Source organism: Ovis canadensis, chromosome 21, assembly GCF_042477335.2.
Source record: "Ovis canadensis isolate MfBH-ARS-UI-01 breed Bighorn chromosome 21, ARS-UI_OviCan_v2, whole genome shotgun sequence".
Classification (NCBI taxonomy): Eukaryota; Metazoa; Chordata; class Mammalia; order Artiodactyla; family Bovidae; genus Ovis; species Ovis canadensis.
The window spans coordinates 66771648-66790935 of record NC_091265.1 but is presented as its reverse complement, the minus strand read 5'-3'; the positions used below and the strand labels follow the sequence as shown (position 1 = coordinate 66790935).

General features: G+C 55.5%; 1 protein-coding gene across 2 annotated transcripts in view; it reads left to right on the top strand.

Moving 5' to 3' along the window:
- AP2A2 (adaptor related protein complex 2 subunit alpha 2) overlaps positions 1-19288 on the top strand; it is a 68792-nt gene that overhangs the window by 11378 nt on the left and 38126 nt on the right. The window lies entirely within an intron of this gene.

The window sequence follows — 19288 nt, the reverse complement described above, 5'->3', positions numbered from 1 at the left end:
GCGTCAGCTCACCCTTCTCCTGGCTGAGTGCCACGCGCACACGTGTGAGTGCTCACACAGCCCCCCATAAAGAATGCGCCGGGCGTGTGTGTGCGTGTGCGCGTGTGACAGTAGACCGTGCTCAGGGCTTCCCCGCGGGCTCAGCGGGTAAAGATCCGCCTGCGACGCGGGAGACCTGGGTTCGATCCCTGGGTTGGGAAGATCCCCTGGAGGAGGGAAAGGCTCTCCACTCCAGTGCTCTGGCCTGGAGAGTCCCGTGGACTCTGTAGTCCATGGGGTCACAGAGTCGGCACGACTGAGCGGCGTTCGCTCCGCTTCACTTCCGTGCCGTGTCTGTGAAGGGCGTGTGCATTCTGCATCTCGCCGTCTGCCAGTGAACGCGTAGGCCGCTCCCAGGCCTTGGCTGCTGTGAATGACGCTGCTGTGGACACGGGTGCCTGGACCTTTCTGAATTAGGGTTTTTTCTGGGTGTGCGTCCAGGAGTGGGATTGCCAGCTCCTGTAGTGACTGCTTTCCACAGGAGCTGCCCCAGTTGCCTCTCCATCAACAGTGGACGAGAGTTCCCTTTTCTGCACGTTTTGAGGGCTTTCTCTCTCTCTAAGTTGGAGTGTAGCTGACTCACAGTGTCGTGTTAGTTTCCGGTGCACAGCAGAGCGACCCCGTCACACGGTGCGTGCGTGTCTGTCTTCTGAAGAGTTTTCTCCTTGCTGGTCGTTACAGGATACGGAGTCGAGTTTGCTGGGCTATCCAGTAGGCCCGCACCAGCCGTCCTCCTCATGTATCGCAGTGCGCATGCGTTGGCCCCAGACTCCCGATGCCCCTCCCCGCCCCTCGAGGACGTCTCCTGTCAGGGTGCTCCTCTGTTGCTGGCCTCTGGTTCCTGAAGGTGCAGCACTTCTGTTTGTGTGAGGGTGTCTGCTGTTCTGGGTTTCTTCCTCTGCGTTGCCCCTTTGGCCTGAATTCTTTTCCTGCAGGTCTGTGTCCGTCTCTGGCTTGTGCTGTGAGCTGGTCGGGGGTGTCTTGTGGTCAGTGTCTGGCCATCCCATGGACCTGTGTTGGCCAGCACGGGTAGGGCTTCAGCAGAGGTCTCGCCGTGGGCTGAGGGTCTCTCTCTCATGAGGGAAGCCGTGTGTCAGCCATCTTCTCCGTCGTCTTCAGAGAAGCTGCAGGCTCCCTTCTTGCCGGGTGGGGAGGCGGGTGTGGGGAGCCTGGCTGCGGTTGCCCTGGGCGGGGGTCTCACTGCTCAGGGAGTCTGTCTCTCGGCTCTGCTTTCCTGAGCCTCCCTCCAGCACGTGGCGGCGTCACCAGGCCTGGAGCTGGGTGTTCCTGCTTTGTGGAGGGCAGCCTGTGGTCTTCTGCCGGGATTTAGGGCTGTGGCCTGGCTGGGGGAGCGGCTGCTGCTCCTTCCGAAGCTTCCAGCCCGGCCCCGGGCCCCTCCTGAGGCGCCTTCAGGTCCTCAGCCAGTCAGACTCTGACAAGACTCGCTTCTCACTGGCCCTTCCTCCTGTGGGAAGCTGGCTGCTCCTTCCGAAGCTTCCAGCCCGGCCCCGGGCCCCTCCTGAGGCGCCTTCAGGTCCTCAGCCAGTCAGACTCTGACAAGACTCGCTTCTCACTGGCCCTTCCTCCTGTGGGCGGCTGGAGTCCAGCTTGCTCTGTTAGACTGAGTCCATAACCGCGGTCTCTTTCCAGTGTCCAGAGTTGTGGCGGTGTCCACTCTCGTCATGGTTTCCTCCTTCTGAGCAAGCTTTGGGCCGGGTTGTGTGTCACACATGCCATGCAGCCTTCTTCAGCTTAATGGCCGTTATTTCTGTCGTGGATTAACTGCTCCCTGAGGGAAGGAAGGTCCTGGGAAAGAACGATGTGACTTTCTGTACTTTCACCTTCTGACTCGTGAGTGGAGTGATAAGACCTTTTATTGTGAACTCAGTTTGGGTGGGTGGTTCTCACTAGACACGTTTGACGTGAGTTTCTAGCAGAACGTCTGAGAGAACCTGGGATTCGGCGGCTCTTACTTCTTACTCGAGGCAGCGGGCGGCGGGCTTGTGCTCTGTTCACAGAACACCTGCTTCCTGGGGCTCAGTTCACAGCGCTCCAGGCCCCAGGGGTCAGGGCAGGGAGGCAGGCGTCTGGGCAGGGTTCGTCTCACAGGTGTGACCTGTGGTAACCAGGCAGCTTCTTGCTGGTGATGGAGTGTGGTAAATGGAAGTCTGTCTTTGTGGGGACGCCAGTGAATTCCATAATCGCCGATGATGAGTCAGTCAGGAGAGTTTGAATTCCTAACTTTTCAAAGAGTTACTTTTAACCCTGAGCTCAAACTTTTAAACTGGAAATATGTTTAGAATATATGTCAACGTGGTGGAGCACAGAAGGGAGCCTGCGTCAAGTAGGCTGCTCACAGAGGGCCTCTCTGCGGACACAGCTCGCGGGCTGGTGCGAGCAAGCAGGGCTGGGCGGAGTCGCCGCTGTGGCCCCTCTCCAGGACCCGAGAGCCCTGGGCGCCGGAGCGTAGAGGGCGCGGCCCTTGCCTGCGGGCAGTCTGAGCCCTCTGAGGTGTCGTGGGGGAGGCTGCTGGAGAGCTGGGTGGGTGACGGCTCCGCCTGTACGAGAAGGTCTCTGGGCCTCAGAGAAGTGGGTCAGAGGAGGCCTGCGTGGGAGCTGAGAGGTGTCGTCGCTGCGATCGGGCGTGCTGACGGCAGTGGAGAGGGTGAGAGTGTCCTGGCGGAGAGCGGGCCAGACCCCCGCTAGGGTGGGCTCAGGGGCAGGGAACCTTGCGCAGAGCTCTGCGCTGGAGACGAGCGTGCCGCCTGCTCTGGCCGCCCTTCTGGGCCCAGTGACGCTTGCTGCTCCTGGCGCGGTCGCTTGAAAGCCCTGGGGACTGTTGCTGGTGCCGGACATCCGCTGCTCTCGGGGCACACTCTGCGGGGTGTGCATTCCTCACCGGGCACCTGCTGGGCACCCGCTGAGTGCCAGGGGATATAGTGTGACTGAAACACACAGAACTGCCCACCCCTGTGGAGCTCACGTTCTGGTGGGCGGAAGTAGAAACTAAGCAGTTGCGTCCTGTGTCAGAAGACAGGACGTACAAGAGGGACTGCAGGTGAGGAGGTGGCAGGGACACGGGGCCGTGAGTTCTCCACTTCAGACCAGGTGGCTGGGGCTGGTCTTGCTCTGAAGGTGGCAGTTGTGCAGGCTGGAGGGCACTGGGTCATGCACTCGCTGGAGGGGACAGCAGGCCTGAAGGCCTTTGTGGGGGGCAGTAGTCCTCGTGTGGAAGAGACAGCAGAAGGCTGCGCGGCTGCCACGGAGCGAGCCCAGAGGAAGGCAGGTTGGAGGTGCGGTCGGGGTGCTGGACGTAGGTCACAGGGAGGGGGCCTCGTGCAGAGCCTGTTCCCCCTCGTGTGCCGGACGCTGAGGGACGAGACGTGGCGTCTCCCCAGAGGGGCCCAGCCCTCGTAGCCAGAGTGCTGAGTGTGAGGCGAGCAGTGAAAACCAGGGCAGTCAGCTCCTCAGGGAGGGCTGGCGATGGTCAGGAGAGGGTGGCCAGCTGTGGTGGTGCGGGCCACGCTCGGGTGGCCTTTCTGAGCTGCAGGTGCAGGAGGCGGGAGTGCACAGATGGGCGTGAGTGGCGGCGGGACACAGCGGGGGCTGTGGGGGTCCCGGAACGACCGTGCCTGCAGGCGGGGGATGCGGCGGGAGCGCTCGTCGCGGCCGCTGGTCGTGCGTGCCTCCTCTGTGGCGTGGGGGCCGTCGGCTTGTCTTAAACAGCACAGTGATACTTCACAATTCATCTTCTGTTAGTAGGATAGTCATTTTGAATGCAGAGGATGATTTTAGATGAAGTTTGAGGCAGGGAAGCCAGTTAGGACAAGGTAGATTGCTCTGGTCTGGGGGAGATGGCTGGCATCTGAGTCCAGGCAGGAGGAGTGGAAAGGCAGGGTGGGTGTGGGGATCTGGGAGTCAGAGCTGCCAGGGCCATGGCTGGAGAAGCACTCTGTGCATAGTGGCTGTGACTGCGAAGCAGAAATGCCGCTCAGTGAGGATGGCAGAGTGAGGCCCTCATAAGCCCACTCCTCTGTGAAACCAGGGAAAACACTGGCAGAAATGGTCAAACTCAACTGTGCTGGAGCTCTGGAAATAAACTAAAAGTTGACATAGTCTCAGGAAGATTTATTCAAGAAAAACTGCTGAACCTCCAGCTTGACCTCTTGCCGTTCTCCTCTGCTGTGACCTGGGTAGCTGAGAGCTGCTTCTTACAGCCCTTGCAGCGGCCTTGCAGCGCTTGGGAGGCCCAGATCAGATCTGGGGTCCCTCAGGAGTCCTCTGCTCAGAGCGGTGTCTGCTCAGAGCGGTGTTACTGATTGGCCTCGGCTCTCTGGAGAAGCCCATTTGCAGAGCTGACGGGTAGGAGCCCACCCTTGTGTCTGTTACTGTCACAGCTTGGGGTTGAAATAGTGGGAGTGTCTGTGGCCTGGGGCCCTGTGCAACTCTGACAGACTCCTGCGGATCTTGAAGGGCGTGCGGCAGGGCTGTGTGTGTGCCCAGGGGGACCTGAGAGGAGCCTGGCCTCACGCCGTCTAGACCCGAGTCTGCACAGATGAGAAGTGAAGGCAGAGGATAACTGCCTGAGGGCTGAAAGTGGGCCTCAGCGTGTCCACAGATCCTGGCGGCATCCAGGACACTCACTAGTCAACACATGTAAGGAAATCCCTGACTAGTCATTCACTGATGACTCAGCTAACTGAGTGGAGACTCACAGTAGGTGCAAACTATGGGGTCTTAACAGGCTTCCCAGCAAAGTCCCTGAGCAGCAGCAGCAGCAGCAGCGACAGCCCCTGCACAGGGAACAGCGGCAGCAACAGTCTCTGGGGAAGGGGACAGTCTGAGTTCCAGGGCTGCCACAGTGTGTTGTCTGAAATGCCAGCTTTCAGTAAGAACTGGTAAGATGTGCAGAGAAAGAGGAAAATATGGTCTTTACACAGGAAAACTGTAGTTAGTAGAAACTGTCCTTGAAAGGGCCCAGACATTAGGCTTAATAATACTCGACAAGGACTTTAAATTGGCTATCTAAAGAATTTTAAACTATGCCCAGGTAATTAATACATAAAAGTGATATCTCACCAAATAGAAGCTATCAGTAAAAAGGTAGATGCTATTTAAAAAAACATAAAGTAGAAATTCTGGAGTTGAAAATACAATAACTGTGAAAAATGAAAAATTCACTAGAGGGGCTCAAGAGCAGATTTGAACTGGCAGAAGAAGGAAAGCAGTGAGTTTGGGAATAGGATTTTTACTCTAGTTAAATTAAGATCTAAATTAAGGTAGGCTCAGATCCCGTCGAGGAACAGAAGGCAAAAAGGAGGAAGAAGCGCGGACAGAGCCTTGGAGACCCGCGGGGCACCGTCAGGCGCACCGCTGTTCAGTCGCCAAGGCCTGTCTGACTTTGCGACCCACGGACTGCAGCACACCAGGCTCCTCCGTGCTTGCTGTCTCCTGGAGCTTGCTCAGATTCATGTCTGTTGAGTCCGTGGTGCCATCCAACCATCTCATCCTCTGCCCTCCCCTTCTCCTTTTGCTTTTAATCTTTCCCAGCATCAGTCTTTTCTGGTGAGATGGTTCTTTGCATCAGGCGACCAGAGTATTGGAGCTTCAGCTTCAGCATCAGTCCTTCCAATGAATATTCAGGGTTGATTTCCTTTAGGATTGACTGGTCTGATCTCCTTGCTCTCCAAAGGACTCTCAAGATCCAGTACCACAATTGGAAGTCATCAATTCTGTACTGAGCCTTCTTTATAGTCCAACTCTCATATTCGTACGTGACTGCTGGAAAAACCGTTGCTTTGACTGTACGGACCTTTGTCGGCAAAGTGACATCTCTTTTGTGCTTTTTAACACAAAAAACCATTTTTCATAAATGAAGAAATTAAGATATTGCTAAATAAACAAGAATGAGGAAATTTCTTGCAAGCAGACCTGTGCTGCAATAAGTATTCAAGGGGGAACTTCCTTGGTGGTCCAGCGGCCAAGAATCCACCTGCCCCTGCAGGGGACACAGGCGTGATCCCCGGTCTGGGAGGATCCCACTTGCTGCGAAGCGGTTAAGCCCGTGCACCACTGCTGAGCTGGCGTGTCCCGCACTGCAACAAGAGAACCCGCAGCAAGAGATGCCTGCCCAGCGCAGCTGGAGAGCAGCCCCTGCTTGCTGCAGCTGGAGAAAGCGTGCATGCAGCAGGAAGGACCCAGCACAGCCAAAAATAAGTAATCAATTGAGAAAACGCTGCAGCGAATGGTCCGGCAGCGATGAAGGGACACTCGATGGTAGCATACACGCGGAAGTGGCAGTGGCGAAGGCGGCCGCCGGGCAGACCTGAACGGCCGTGTGTTTTTGTAATGTTTGGTCTCCGACCTGATTTAAAAGAAAACTGCATAAAACAGTAGTTTTAAACTAACTTTAATATAGTTTAAATAAAATTCTTAGGTGCACAGGGGACATTCTTCAGAATAGACTGTATGGTAAGCTATTTAAAAAAAGCCTCAAATTTTAAAGGATCAAAACCATACAAAGTGTGCTTACCAACCACAGTGGAGTGAAATTAGAAATCCATGGAATTCTCTAGGCCAAAACACGGGGTGGGGAGCCGTTCCCTCCTCCAGGGGATCCTCCCAACCCGGGATGGAACACAGGTCTCCCACATTGCAGGCGGATTTTTTACCAGCTGAGCCACAAGGGAAGCCCAGTTAGATTATACTGACGATCTTGTAACATTTACATGTAAAATTTGAATGACGAAACTGCCGCACAGGAGGAGGGGGGAGCAGCACTACGTTGGAGCAAGGTCTCTCTCTTCTGTTGGAATGTTTCCTCTGGCTGCGCCGCGTGGCTTGTGGGATCTTAGTTCCTTAACCAGGGGTTGAACCTGGGCCTTGGCAGTGAAAGTGCCAAGTCCTAGCCATGGGCTGCCAGGGAATTCCCTAAAATTAAAGTTATATTAATCAAACTAGATTGTTTTAGGTGTTAGTTATGTTCCCCAGGCAGCTACTAGGAAAGGAAAGTAGCTAAAAAATAAATAGTGAAAAGAAATGGAATTGCACTGGTCTACTGAAAAGCACTTCTGCTTCCCAGGTGGCACTGGTGGTGAAGAGCTTGCCTGCCAGGAGACATGGGCTCCATCCCTGCGTGGGGAAGACGCCCTGGGGGAGGCATGGCAGCCCACTCCAGTATTCTTGCCTGGAGAACCCTATGGACAGAGGAGCCTGGAGGGCTACAGTCCGCAGAGTTGCAAAGCTGGACGTGACTGAAGTGACTCCGCACGTGCGGAGTGAAAAGAAGGCCGTGGAGGAATGCAGGCACGCGACACACATCAGAATCCGTAGCAAAACCGCAGCTGCAGATCCTGCCTTATTAGTGACTGTCCTAAATGGAAGTGAATTAAGCCCTTGAGTTAAAAGACAGATTGGCAGAATGGGTTAAAAAGGACATGATCCAACTAACTACTTTGTCCAAAAGACGCTGTAGATTAAAAGGTACAAACGAAAGAAGCCGGTGAAAGGAAGAAAGATGACATGCTTTGCAGACAGCAAGCAGAAGAGAGCTGGAGTGGGAAGACTAACATCAGACGGAACAGACTTTCTAACAGGAAGTGTTATCAGAGACGGAGAAGAAGGCCCTGCGATGGGAGAGGGCCCGTGAGCCGATCGCGCCTCGTGGGCTGCGGAGCCTCAGGTTCCCTGACCAGGGGCTGGGCCTGGGCCACGACAGGGGAAGTGCTGCGTCCTGACCACTGGATCGCCAGGGCACTTCCAGTTCCAAACCCAGGGCCAGAGCCTCAAGATACACGAAGTAAAATGCACGGAGAAACGAAGGGAGAGACAGACACTTTAACAGCAGTGTCGACAGTCGGGACTGTGGTACCCGGCGTTCAGTAACAGACGCAGTGGGCGAGAGAGCAGCAGTGGATGGAGGACCCCTGCGAGGCCGCCGGGCCTCACAGACCTCTGTAGCCTGTGCCGCCCGCAAGAGCAGGGCATGCACGTCATTCTCGGGCACGGGGACATTCCTCAGGATACACTGTGTGTTAAGCCGTTAAAAAAAAGCCTCAAAGGATCGGAATCATACAAAGTGTGTTCACCAACCACAGTGGAGTGAAATTAGAAATCAGTAACTACTGTGGGCAGGAACCCCTTAGATGTACTGGAGTAGCCCTCATAAGCAACAAAAGAGTCTGAAATGCAGTGCTTGGGTGCAGTCTCAGAAATGACAGAATGATCTCTGTTTCCAGGGCAGATCATTCACTACCACAGTAATCCACGTCTATGCCCCAACCACGAATGCCGGAGAAGCTGAATTTGGATGGTTCTATGATGGCCTACAAGACCTTCTAGAACTAACACCAGAAAAGATGTCCTTTTCATCATAGGGGACTAGAATGCAAAAGTAGGAAGTCAAGAGATGCTTGGAGTAACAGGCAAGTTTGGCCTTGGAGTACAAGATGAAGCAGGGCAAAGGCTAACAGAGTTTTGCCAAGAGAACACACTGGTCATAGAAAACACCCTCTTGCAACACCACAAGAGATGACTACATCTGGACATCACCAGATGGTCAATAAAAATCATATTGATTATATTCTTTGCAGCTGAAGATGGAGAAGCTCTGTACAGTCAGCAAAAACAAGACCAGGAGCTGACTGTGGCTCAGATTATGAACTCCTTGTTGCAAAATTCAGACTTAAATTGAAAAAAGTAGGGAAAACCACTGGACCCATTCAGATATGACCTAAGTCAAATCCCTTACGATTCTACAGTGGAAGTGACAAATAGATTCATGAAGTTAGATCTGATAGGCAGAGTGCCTGAAGAACTATGCACAGAGGTTTGTGACATTGTACAGGAGGCGGTGATCAAGACCATCCACAAGAAAAAGAAATGCAAAAAGGCCATATAGTTGTCTGAGGAGGCCTTACAGATAGCTGAGAAAAGAAGCGAAAGGCAAAGGAGAAAAGGAAAGAAATACCATCTGAATGCAGAGTTCCAGAGAATAGCAAGGAGAGATAAGAAAGCCTTCCTCAGTGATCAGTGAAAAGAAATAGAGGATAGTAATAGAATGGGAAAGACTAGTGATCTCTTCAAGAAAATTAGAGATACCAGGGGAACATTTCATGCAAAGATGGGCAGAATAAAGGACAGAAACGGTATGGACCTAACAGAAGCAGAAGATATTAAGAAGAATTGGCAAGAATACAGAGAAAACCTTTATGAAAAGGAGCTTAATGACCCAGATAACCCATGATAATGTGATCACTCACCTAGAGCCAGACATCCTGGAATGTGAAGTCAAGTGAGCCTTAGGAAGCATCACTATGAACAAAGCTAGTGGAGGTGATGGAATTCCAGCTCAGCTGTTTCAAATCCTGAAAGATGATGCTGTGAAAGTGCTGCACTCAATATGCCAGCAAATTTGGAAAACTCGGCAGTGGCCACAGGACTGGAAAAGGTCAGTTGTCATTCCAATCCCAAAGAAAGGCAATGCCAAAGAATGTTCAGACCACTGCACAATTGCACTCATCTCACACGCCAGCAAAGTAATGCTCAAAATTCTCCAAGCCAGGCTTCAGCAATACATGAACCGTGAGCTCCCTGATGTTCAAACTGGATTTGGAAAAGGCAGAGGAACCAGAGATTAAATTGTCAACATCTGTTAGATCATAGAAAAAGCAAGAGAGTTCCAGAAAAACATCTATTTCTGCTTCATTGGCTATGCTAAAACCTTTGACTGTGTGGATCACAACAAACGTTGGAAAATCCTTAAAAAGATGGGAGTGCCAGACCTCCTTACCAGCCTCCTGCGAAACCTGTATGCAGGTCAGGAAGCAACACTTAGAACTGGACATGGAACAATGGACTGGTTCAAATTGGGAAAGGAATACATCAAGACTGTATATTGTCACCCTGCTTATTAACTTCTATGCAGAGTACATCATGCGAAATGCTGGGCTGGACGAAGCACAAGCTGGAATCAAGATAGCCGGCAGAAATATCAGTAACCTCAGATATGCAGATGACACCACCCTTATGGCGGAAAGCGAAGAAGAACTGAAGAGCCTCCTGGTGAAGGTGAAAGAGGAGAGCGAAAAAGCGGCTCAAAGCTCAACACTCAGAAAACTAGGGTCATGGCGTCTGGCCCCATCACTCCATGGCAGATAGATGGGCAACAATGCAAACAGGGAGAGACTTTGATTTTTGGCTCCAAAATCACTGCAGGTGGGGACCGCAGCCACGAAATCAAAAGACACTCCTTGGAAGAAAAGCTATGACAAGCCTAGACAGCGTGTTGAAAAGCAGAGAGATTACTTTGCTGACAAGGGTCCGTCTAGTCAAGGCTATGGTTCTTCCTGTGGTCATGAATGGATGTGAGAGTTGGACTGTGAAGAAAGCTGAGTGCCGAAGAATGGATGCTTTTGAACTGTGGTGTTGGAGAAGACTCTTGAGAGTCCCTTGGACTGCAAGGAGATCCAACCAGTCCATTCTGAAGGAGATAGACCCTGGGATTTCTTTGGAAGGAATGATGCTGAAGCCGAAACTCCAGTACTTTGGCCACGTGATGTGAAGAGCTGACTCATTGGAAAAGACCCTGATGTTTGGAAGGATTGAAGGCATGAGGAGAAAGGGACAACAGAGGATGAGATGGTTGGATGGCATCACCGACTTGGTGGACATGAGTCTGAGCAAGCTTTAGGAGTTGGTGATGGACAGGGAGGCGTGCTGCCAGTCCATGGGATTGGAAAGAGTCCGACGCTACTGAGCGACTGAACTGAACGGGAGGAAATTTGGGAAATTCACCAATCTGTGGAAATCAAACACCCTCCTAAATAGTGAGACAAAAGGACACAAGGGAGATTTAAAAAGTACTCTGAGATAAATGAAGATGAAATCACAGCACAGCAGGGCCTTCCCTGGCAGTTCAGGGGTTTGCACTCTGTACTGTCGCTGCAGAGTGCCTGCCTTCAGTCTGTGGCATCCGGGGAACTAAGATCCCACAGGCTGTGTGGTGTGGCCCCCAAAAGAGAAAAGACAGCCTAAGCAAAGACGGGTAAAGTAGATACGCAGACGTCCAGTGGATAACATAAGCCGTTAGGGAACTGCAAATCAAAAGCAGTGACAACCGCTTCTCACACGCGAGGATGGCGAGAGTGAAAAGGATGGACAGTGACCGGTGTTGGCAAAATGGGGGAGACATTGGAAGCCTGGCTCTTTTATAGTGGTGAGTGAGATGAGCTCTCCTGGTGGCCCGTGGTAAAGAATCCACCTGCCAGTGCAGGAGATGGGGTTTGATTCCTGGGTCGGGAAGATCCCTTGGAGAAGAAAATGGCAACCCACTCCAGCATTCTTGCCTGGGAACTCCCACGGACGAGGAGCTGGCGGGCTACAGGCCATGAAGTCCGAAAGAGTCGGACAGGGCCGAGTGCCTAAAGAGCGACAGCAGCAGAGATGCTGCCTTTTGGGAGGACATCTTGTCAGTTCCGCCAAGTGTTAAAACGTGGAACTGTCCTATGACCCAGCAGTTATAGAAATGTGTATTCACACAAAAACTTGTTCACAAATGTTCATAGCAACATATTCATAGTAACCAAAAAGTGGTGACAAGCCCCAAATCCATGGAGCGATGGACAGATGACCCGCTGTGGTGCAGCTGTGTAATGCAGGGTCAGTCCGCGGTGAGGAGGGCTGAGGCCCTGGCCCGGGTCGCCCTGACGCGGGCGTGGTGTCTTTGGTAAGCGCCGAAGGACACGGGCTGCGGGAGAGCGAGCACAGGCTGTGCGTGAAGCGCTTAGAGGCGAAGCCGGACGTGAAGCGTCTGGCCGAGGAGGGGGCGGGGGTGGCTGCTAGAGGGTGTGGTGTTTCTTTTTGCAGAGGTGAACATTTTCCGGAATTAGACAGTAGTGACGGACGCACGCCTCTGAGTGTGCTCGAAGCCGTTGAGTTGTGTGCTTCAGGTGAGTGCCTGTGGGACGCGTGAGTTACGTCTCACTCCGTTGTTAAAATAAGACACACTGTTAGCGTTTGTCTGGACCAAGCCGGTTTTATCTTCTGTGGCCCAGCAGCTCTCAGTGTTCCCTGAAATCTCTGGTTCCCGCCCACTGTTCGAAGGATTTTTGCTCTGAGGCCCAGCCTTCCTGTGCACTAGAGGTGACACGAAGAGAGAGGTCCAAGAATGGTCCTGACGGCCTGCGTGCACTCAGGCGGCCCGTGGTGTGGCCCGAGCTCGAGCTCCCGCGCGAGGCCGGAGAGGCAGGGCCCGGCCGGAGAGGCAGCTCTCTTGAGAAGCAGGCTTTTCTGTGGTCAGTTTTGGGCTTTTGGCTTCCTCGGTGAGGTCATTTTACACAGACTAAACTCCTTTGTTTCGACCACATTTCACTGTAAATTTCAGACTTGCTGCTGTGAGATTTGTGTGCTTTGCTGTTTGAGCTCTCATGAGCTGTGAGAGGCCCCTGTGCTCTTCGTTTGAAATTAGGCTCTTCTGACAACGCTGGCACTGTAAGCTGATGAGCTCCGCTAGCAGACAAGGAGTAGTTACCCAGCACGTTGTTAACCAGCGTGTAATTCCAGGAGAAGGACGCAGGCGGTGATCGTAGAACTCCAGGCTGTTTTTCAAAGCCTTGGCGTACTTTCTTTGCTCCTGACTGGGTGCATACTGTAGCTGGCTTAGGGGCGGTGGTTGTGGGCTGGTCTGGGTTTCTCATTAGCTCCCAGAGCGCCGACATCCACTGTGGGAACTGCCTGTGAGAAGCTTGGTGTTTTCCGTGGCCGACAGGCCTGCTGCGTTCTGGTGGGGTCTGCATGGGGGTCTTGCTGCAGGCCTTTGAGGCTCAGCCCCACATCCGGCTGCTCTGGCTGCGGCCAGCCCGTCAGGGTGGGCTTCTGAGTCAGGGTGGGCAGCCACCTCTCCTTCTCCAGGGCTGCTGCTTTTTCTGGAGAAAGCAGACTCTTTGCTGCAGCTGCTCCCAGCAGTGTGGGCCGGCGGGGCTTGGTGGTGAGGCGCCTGGGCGTGAGGGCTGTTCACTCTCATGAGCCTGCGGGGTGCGCCGGGCTCGTGTGTCTCCCCGGCGGCCTCACCGCGTGGAGGAGGGTGGCAGTGTGGTGACTCTGGGGCACAAGTGTGGATTTGGACCCGTTGTTCTGTCTGTGGTGTGTCTCCCTCGTGGCCTGTTCGGGAGAGTCAGAACCTGAGCAGTTTCTGGGTGGTGGGGGTGGGGAGGGGCGTCCCCAGGGCTGTGGGGTCCCCGGGGCCGTGGGTGTCCTTTGGGCCTGTGGGAGTCCCCTGGCCTGTGGGGGTCCTCTGGGCCTGTGGGCGTCCCCGGGGCCTGTGGGGGTCCCCGGGGCCTGTGGGCATCTCCGAGCCTGTGGGCATCCCCAGGGCTGTGTGGGTCCCCGGGGCCGTGGGTGTCCTTTGGGCCTGTGGGGGTCCCCTGGCCTGTGGGGGTCCTCTGGGCCTGTGGGGGTCCTCTGGGCCTGTGGGGGTCCCCGGGGCCTGTGGGGGTCCCCGGGGCCTGTGGGCATCTCCGAGCCTGTGGGCATCCCCAGGGCTGTGTGGGTCCCCGGGGCCATGGGGGTCCTCTGGGCCTGTGGGGGTCCTCTGGGCCTGTGGGGGTCCTCTGGGCCTGTGGGGGTCCTCTGGGCCTGTGGGGGTCCCCTGGCCTGTGGGGGTCCCCGGGGCCTGTGGGCATCTCCGAGCCTGTGGGCATCCCCAGGGCTGTGTGGGTCCCCGGGGCCATGGGGGTCCTCTGGGCCTGTGGGGGTCCTCTGGGCCTGTGGGTATCCCTGGGCCTGTGGGTATCCCTGGGCCTGTGGGGGTCCCCGGGGCCATGGGGTTCCCCAGTGTTGTGAGGGTCCCCGGGGCCGTGGGTGTCCTCTAGGCCTGCGGGTATCCCCAGGCCTTTGGGCATCCCCAGGGCTGTGGGGGTCCCCGGGGCCGTGGCTCAGGCACAGCCTCCCTCTGTGGAGCGGGAGCACTGCCAGCCCCCGAGGGCCACTCTTTGTGTCCTCGGTCCCCGAGGTGTCGTCTTCCCCGGGTGATGAGGGCGCCCAGGCGCAGTCCAGCCAGTGGACCCGGTGGTGCAGTCCAGACCTGAGCCCCCTAGGGTCAGAGACATGAGGAAGTCTCATTTTCTTCCTTGTATCAGCTGCTTTTTTCCCCCTAGATGTTCAAAGGATTTTATTTTTTTTTCTTCTTTGGCCGTGCCTTGAGGCTTGCGGATATTGCGTGGCCGGGGACGGGCCCTCAGCTGTCGGCCATGAGGGCTTGCGCGCTGTGGCTTGTGGGCCTGGAGTGCAGGCTCAGTGGCTGCGGCGCGCGGGCGTAGTCTCTCCGCGGCGTGCGGGGCCTCCTGAGCCAGGGACTGACCCGTGCCTCCTGCATGAGCAGCTGCATTCTTGACCTCGGAGCCTCGGGGAGACGCTCCTCCTTCCCGTTTGCTCTGAAGGATCCTGTCTCTCCATTCTTTGCATCTGCTCCTCTTCCGGCCTCTGTGTGTGTCCCCTGCTCTTTCTCTTTCTGGCGGTGCTGCACAGCTTGTGGGATCTTAGTTCCCTGGGCAGGGATTGAACCCAGGTCCTTGGCAGTGAGCGCACAGGGTCTTAACAGCTGCACTGACAGAGAATTCCCTCTTTTGATCCGTTTTTGAAATGTTTTTTAAACGTCTGTTTTACCTGATTTCTCTTACCTAGCATCTGAGCTGTTCTGTGAATTTCTTAGTCCCTTCTCCGCTTTTCTTGCTGTTCACTAGCTTGTCTGGGGCTGGAGGTTCCAGTGCCGCTCTGTCTGTGGGGCCATCTGCCTGCGGCGCGGCGTCTCTGTGTGGGGTGTGACTCGGTCTCCTGTGGTGTTGCTTTAGGTGAGGTTAGTCCGTCAAGGCTGTATATTGTCACCCTGCTTATTTAACTTATATGCAGAGTACATCATGAGAAACGCTGGGCTGGAGGAAGCACAAGCTGGAATCAAGATTGCTGGGAGAAATATCAATAACCTCAGATATGCAGATGACACCACCCTTATGGCAGAAAGTGAAGAGGAGCTAAAGAGCCTCTTGATGAAGGTGAAAGAGGAGAGCGAAAAAGTTGGCTTAAAGCTCAACATTCAGAAAACGAAGATCATGGCATCCGGTCCCATCACTTCATGGGAAATAGATGGGGAAACGGGAAACAGTGTCAGACTTTATTTTTTTGGGCTCCAGAATCACTGCAGATGGTGACTGCAGCCATGAAATTAAAAGACACTTACTCCTTGGAAGGAAAGTTATGACCAGCCTAGACAGTATATTCAAAAGCAGAGACATTACTTTGCTGACTAAGGTCCGTCTAGTTAAGGCTATGGTTTTTCCTGTGGTCACGTATGGATGTGAGAGTTGGACTGTGAAGAAGGCTGAGCACCGAAGAATTGATGCTTTTGAACTGTGGTGTTGGAGAAGACTCTTGAGAGTCCCTTGGACTGCAAGGCGATCCAACCAGTCCATTCTGAAGGAGATCAGCCCTGGGATTTCTTTGGAAGGAATGATGCTAAAGCTGAAGCTCCAGTACTTTGGCCACGTGATGTGAAGAGCTGACTCATTGGAAAAGACTCTGATGCTGGGAGGGATTGGGGGCAGGAGGAGAAGGGGACGACAGAGGATGAGATGGCTGGATGGCATCACTGACTGGATGGATGTGAGTCTGAGTGAACTCCAGGAGATGGTGATGGACAGGGAGGCCTGGCGTGCTGCGGTTCATGGGATCACAGAGAGTTGGACACGACTGAGCGACTGAACTGAGCTGAGCTGAGTCCTCTGGACTGTGGGGGCGGTGGGGGCATGGCCCAGGGTGGCTCTCCTGTTGCGCATATGCCCTCCTCTGCTGTCTCCACCAGGCATTGCTCTTGGCATCTCTGAGCCAGGAGCATTGCCCACGCTCTGCCCCGGTCCCCACACTCTGCCCTGTGGGGTCCCCTGGGTCTGTTTGGGGCTGTCCCTTCTGCCTTTTCATGCTGCTCATGGGCTTCTCAAGGCAACAGTGCTGAAGTGCTTTGCCATTCGCTTCTCCAGTGGACCACGTTTGGTCGGAACTCTCCACCGTGACCGTCCGTCTTGGGTGGCCCTGTATGGCATGGCTCCTAGTTTCACTGAGTTAGACAAGGCTGTGGTCCATGGGATCAGATTGGTTAGTTTTCTGTGATTGTGGTTTTCATTCTGTTGCCCTCTGATGGAGAAGGATAAGAGGCTTATGGAAGCTTCCTGATGGGAGAGACTGACAGAGGGAACCTGGGTCTTGTTCTGATGGGCGGGGCCGAGCTCAGTAAAGCTTTAATCCAATTTTCTGCTGATGGGCTGGGCTGTGGTCCCTCCCTGTTGTTTGACCTGAGACCAAACCGTGGTGGAGGCGATAAGGATAACGGCGGCCTCCTTCAGAAGGTCTCATGATGCACTGCTGCCCTCAGCGCCCCCAGCCCTGCAGCAGGCCCCTGCCGACCCACGCCTCCCCAGAGACCCCTGGGCACTCCTGGGAAAGTCTGGGTCAGTCTCCTGTGGGGTCGGTGCCCCTTTCCCCTGGGCCCTGGTGCCCACAAGGCTCTGTCTGTGCCCTCCAAGAGTCTGTTTCCCCGGTCCTGTGTAAGCTCTGTAATCAAATCCCGCTGGCCTCCAAAGTCAGGCTCCCTGGGAGTTCTCAGCACCTTTGCCAGATCTCCAGGTTGGGAAATCTGTTACGGCTCCTGGTGGCGGATTAGTTGCTGAGTCTTGTGACCCCAGGGACTGTCGCCTGCCAGGCTCCTCTGTCCATGGGATTCTCCAGGTGAGGGTACTGGAGTGGGTTTGCCATTTCCTTCTCCAGGGGACCTTCCCGACTCCGGAATTGAGCTTGGGTCTCCTGCACTCCAGGCAGATTCTTCACCAACGGAGCTACAGGGGAAACCCTGTGGGGTTTTGGGTCCTAGAACTTTCTTAACAGCCAGACTTTCTTTGGTATAATTGTTCCGCAGTTTGTGGGTCGTCTGCTCGGCAGCGCTGTGGTGGGGTTAATGGCGACCTCCTCCACAAGGGCTTAGGTCACAGGCTGTGTGACCTAGGGAGCCGCACCCGGAGCCTCTGCCCTGCGGCAGGCCGCGGCTGAGCCGTCCCTCGCAGGAGGCTCAGAGGTCTGGCTCAGTCTCTGGGCCCTGGTGCTCACAAGGTGTTTGTTTGAGCCCTCGGAGTGTCTCTGGTGGGTGTGGGGTTTGATTCTGAACGTGATTTTGCCCCTGCTGCCGTTTTGGTGGAGCTTCTTTGCCCTTGGACGTGCGGCATCTTTTTTCGGTGGGATCCGACGCCCTCCTGTCGATGGTTGTTCAGCAGTGAGCTGTAATTTTGGAGTTCTCGCAGGAGAAGATGAGTGCGGGTCCAGGTGGGCACAACTGAGCGTCGCTGAAGGCACGCAGCTTGGAGTCTAGGGGAAAGCACAGGAGCAGGAGGAACCGCGGGGACCCAGCCGTGTTGGCCTTTGGCCACCTGGTGGGGAGGGCTGACTCGTTGGAAAAGACCCTGATGCTGGGAAAGGTTGGAGGCGGGAGGAGAAGGGGACGACAGAGATGGTTGGATGGCATCACTGACTCGGTGGACATGAGTTTAAGCAAGCTCCAGGAGTTGGTGATGGCCAAGCCAGCCTACGTGCTGCAGTCCACGGGTCGCAAAGAGTCGGACACGACTGAGCGACTGAACTGAAGTGAACTTCGGCCTCCCCGCCGTGATGTGTTGCCGTGAGGCCTTGTGACTCTCAGTGGTTTCCTTGTCGAGGGAGCTGTGCTCAGAGATGCGAAGTCATTGCCCCTTGGTTGCAGAGCAAACCAGAGGCAGTGCCTGGACCCATCCTTAGTGTCCTGCTCCAGGGCCTGCCCTTGGCCTTGGGAGAGCCTGCCCGCCGCTCATTGAAATGAATGTGTGTGTGCGCGTTGCGAATCGGCCAGGCTTTGGCTAAGAGGCCCCAGCTTCGTGCCCCTGCCGCAGAGGCAGGGCAGCGCCCCGTGGCCCCCACGCCCCTGTGCTTCCTCCCCGAGCGGCAGGCCTCGTGCCTTCGGTTGTGTGGTGTGCCCTCCCCGCCGCGGGCAGCAGCTGGCGACCCCCCGTCCTGCACGTGCCCTCTGCGCTCCTAGCCCTGTGTCATTTCTGCTCAGCTGTGTTCCTGCCACGCAGGCCCGGTTCCCTCGGGTGGCGGATAGAGCAGAGTCCAGGGAGCAGCACGGACCAGTTCCTGCACCCTTGCGAGAAGCGCACGCACACAGGCGCACGCCAGTGTAGGCACACGCGGGCACGTGGAGTGGCGCATGCCCGCGGCCTCCTGCCCGTGCTCAGGCTGGGCTGTGTGGCGCCCCTGCAGGTCCTGTGGGCGGAAGGCGCCATGGCCTTGTTCCGTAGCCCTTTCACCCAGTCAGCGAGGCCTGCTCCCACAGGCAGCACTCTCTCAGGAAAACTTCAAAAAGGTTTGTGCTTGACCCACTGCCCCATCTGCAGCTTTGTAAGGTGCCCTTGGGTCCTGGGCCGCTCTTCCGGAGGAAGTAGCCGGCCCTTGGGGCTGGGAAGGAGAGTCCAGTCCCCTTGGCCTGCCCCTTGCTCACCAGAGCTGACCACTGTGCTCGTGTTAAAGACCCTCAGCCTCTACTCACCCCTCAACCGCCACGTGGAGCATCATCTCCCTGAGGGCAGAAGTGTTGTTTTAACCTGAGTCTGGGCACTTTGAGCAGTGCCTGGTTGGGGAGCTTGCCTCTGCCCGGCCGGGGCCTTGCTAGAGTAGGAGGGGCTCGAAGGAGGGTTCTTCTGTTTCGGAGACCTGCGGCCCTGTTTGTTAGCAAGTTAGTGGTGAAAGGTAGCTGGTGCAGGGAGTGCCCTGGGAGGGGGTTGCCTCTTCAGCAGCGGTGGAAGCTGGGCGGTGGGCGATGTGTCTTCCGGGCATCTGTGAGTGCCCGTGAGCGCCCAGCCTGTCGGTGGTCCCAGGGTGGTTGCTGTGGAAACCTCTCCTCCCTCTGGGGTAGGGACTGACCTGCCTGCATTCCTGCTTTGAAGAAGCAGTGGGCCCTTGCAGAGGGAGCACGCGACCCAGCCTGCCCGTGTGATGCGCAGCTTCCCCTGCAGTGTTGCTGAGACCTGCGGCCCTGGGAACGGCGTCTGCTCCTCAGGCCTGTGTGCACAGCTGTCAGTGGACTGAGATGAGCACACAGGCAGACCGTGGGAGGAGGGTGAGGGGTGCAGAGCCGGGGGGGGTGACTCTTGTGCAGTTAATATGTCTTCCTTCCTTCCTT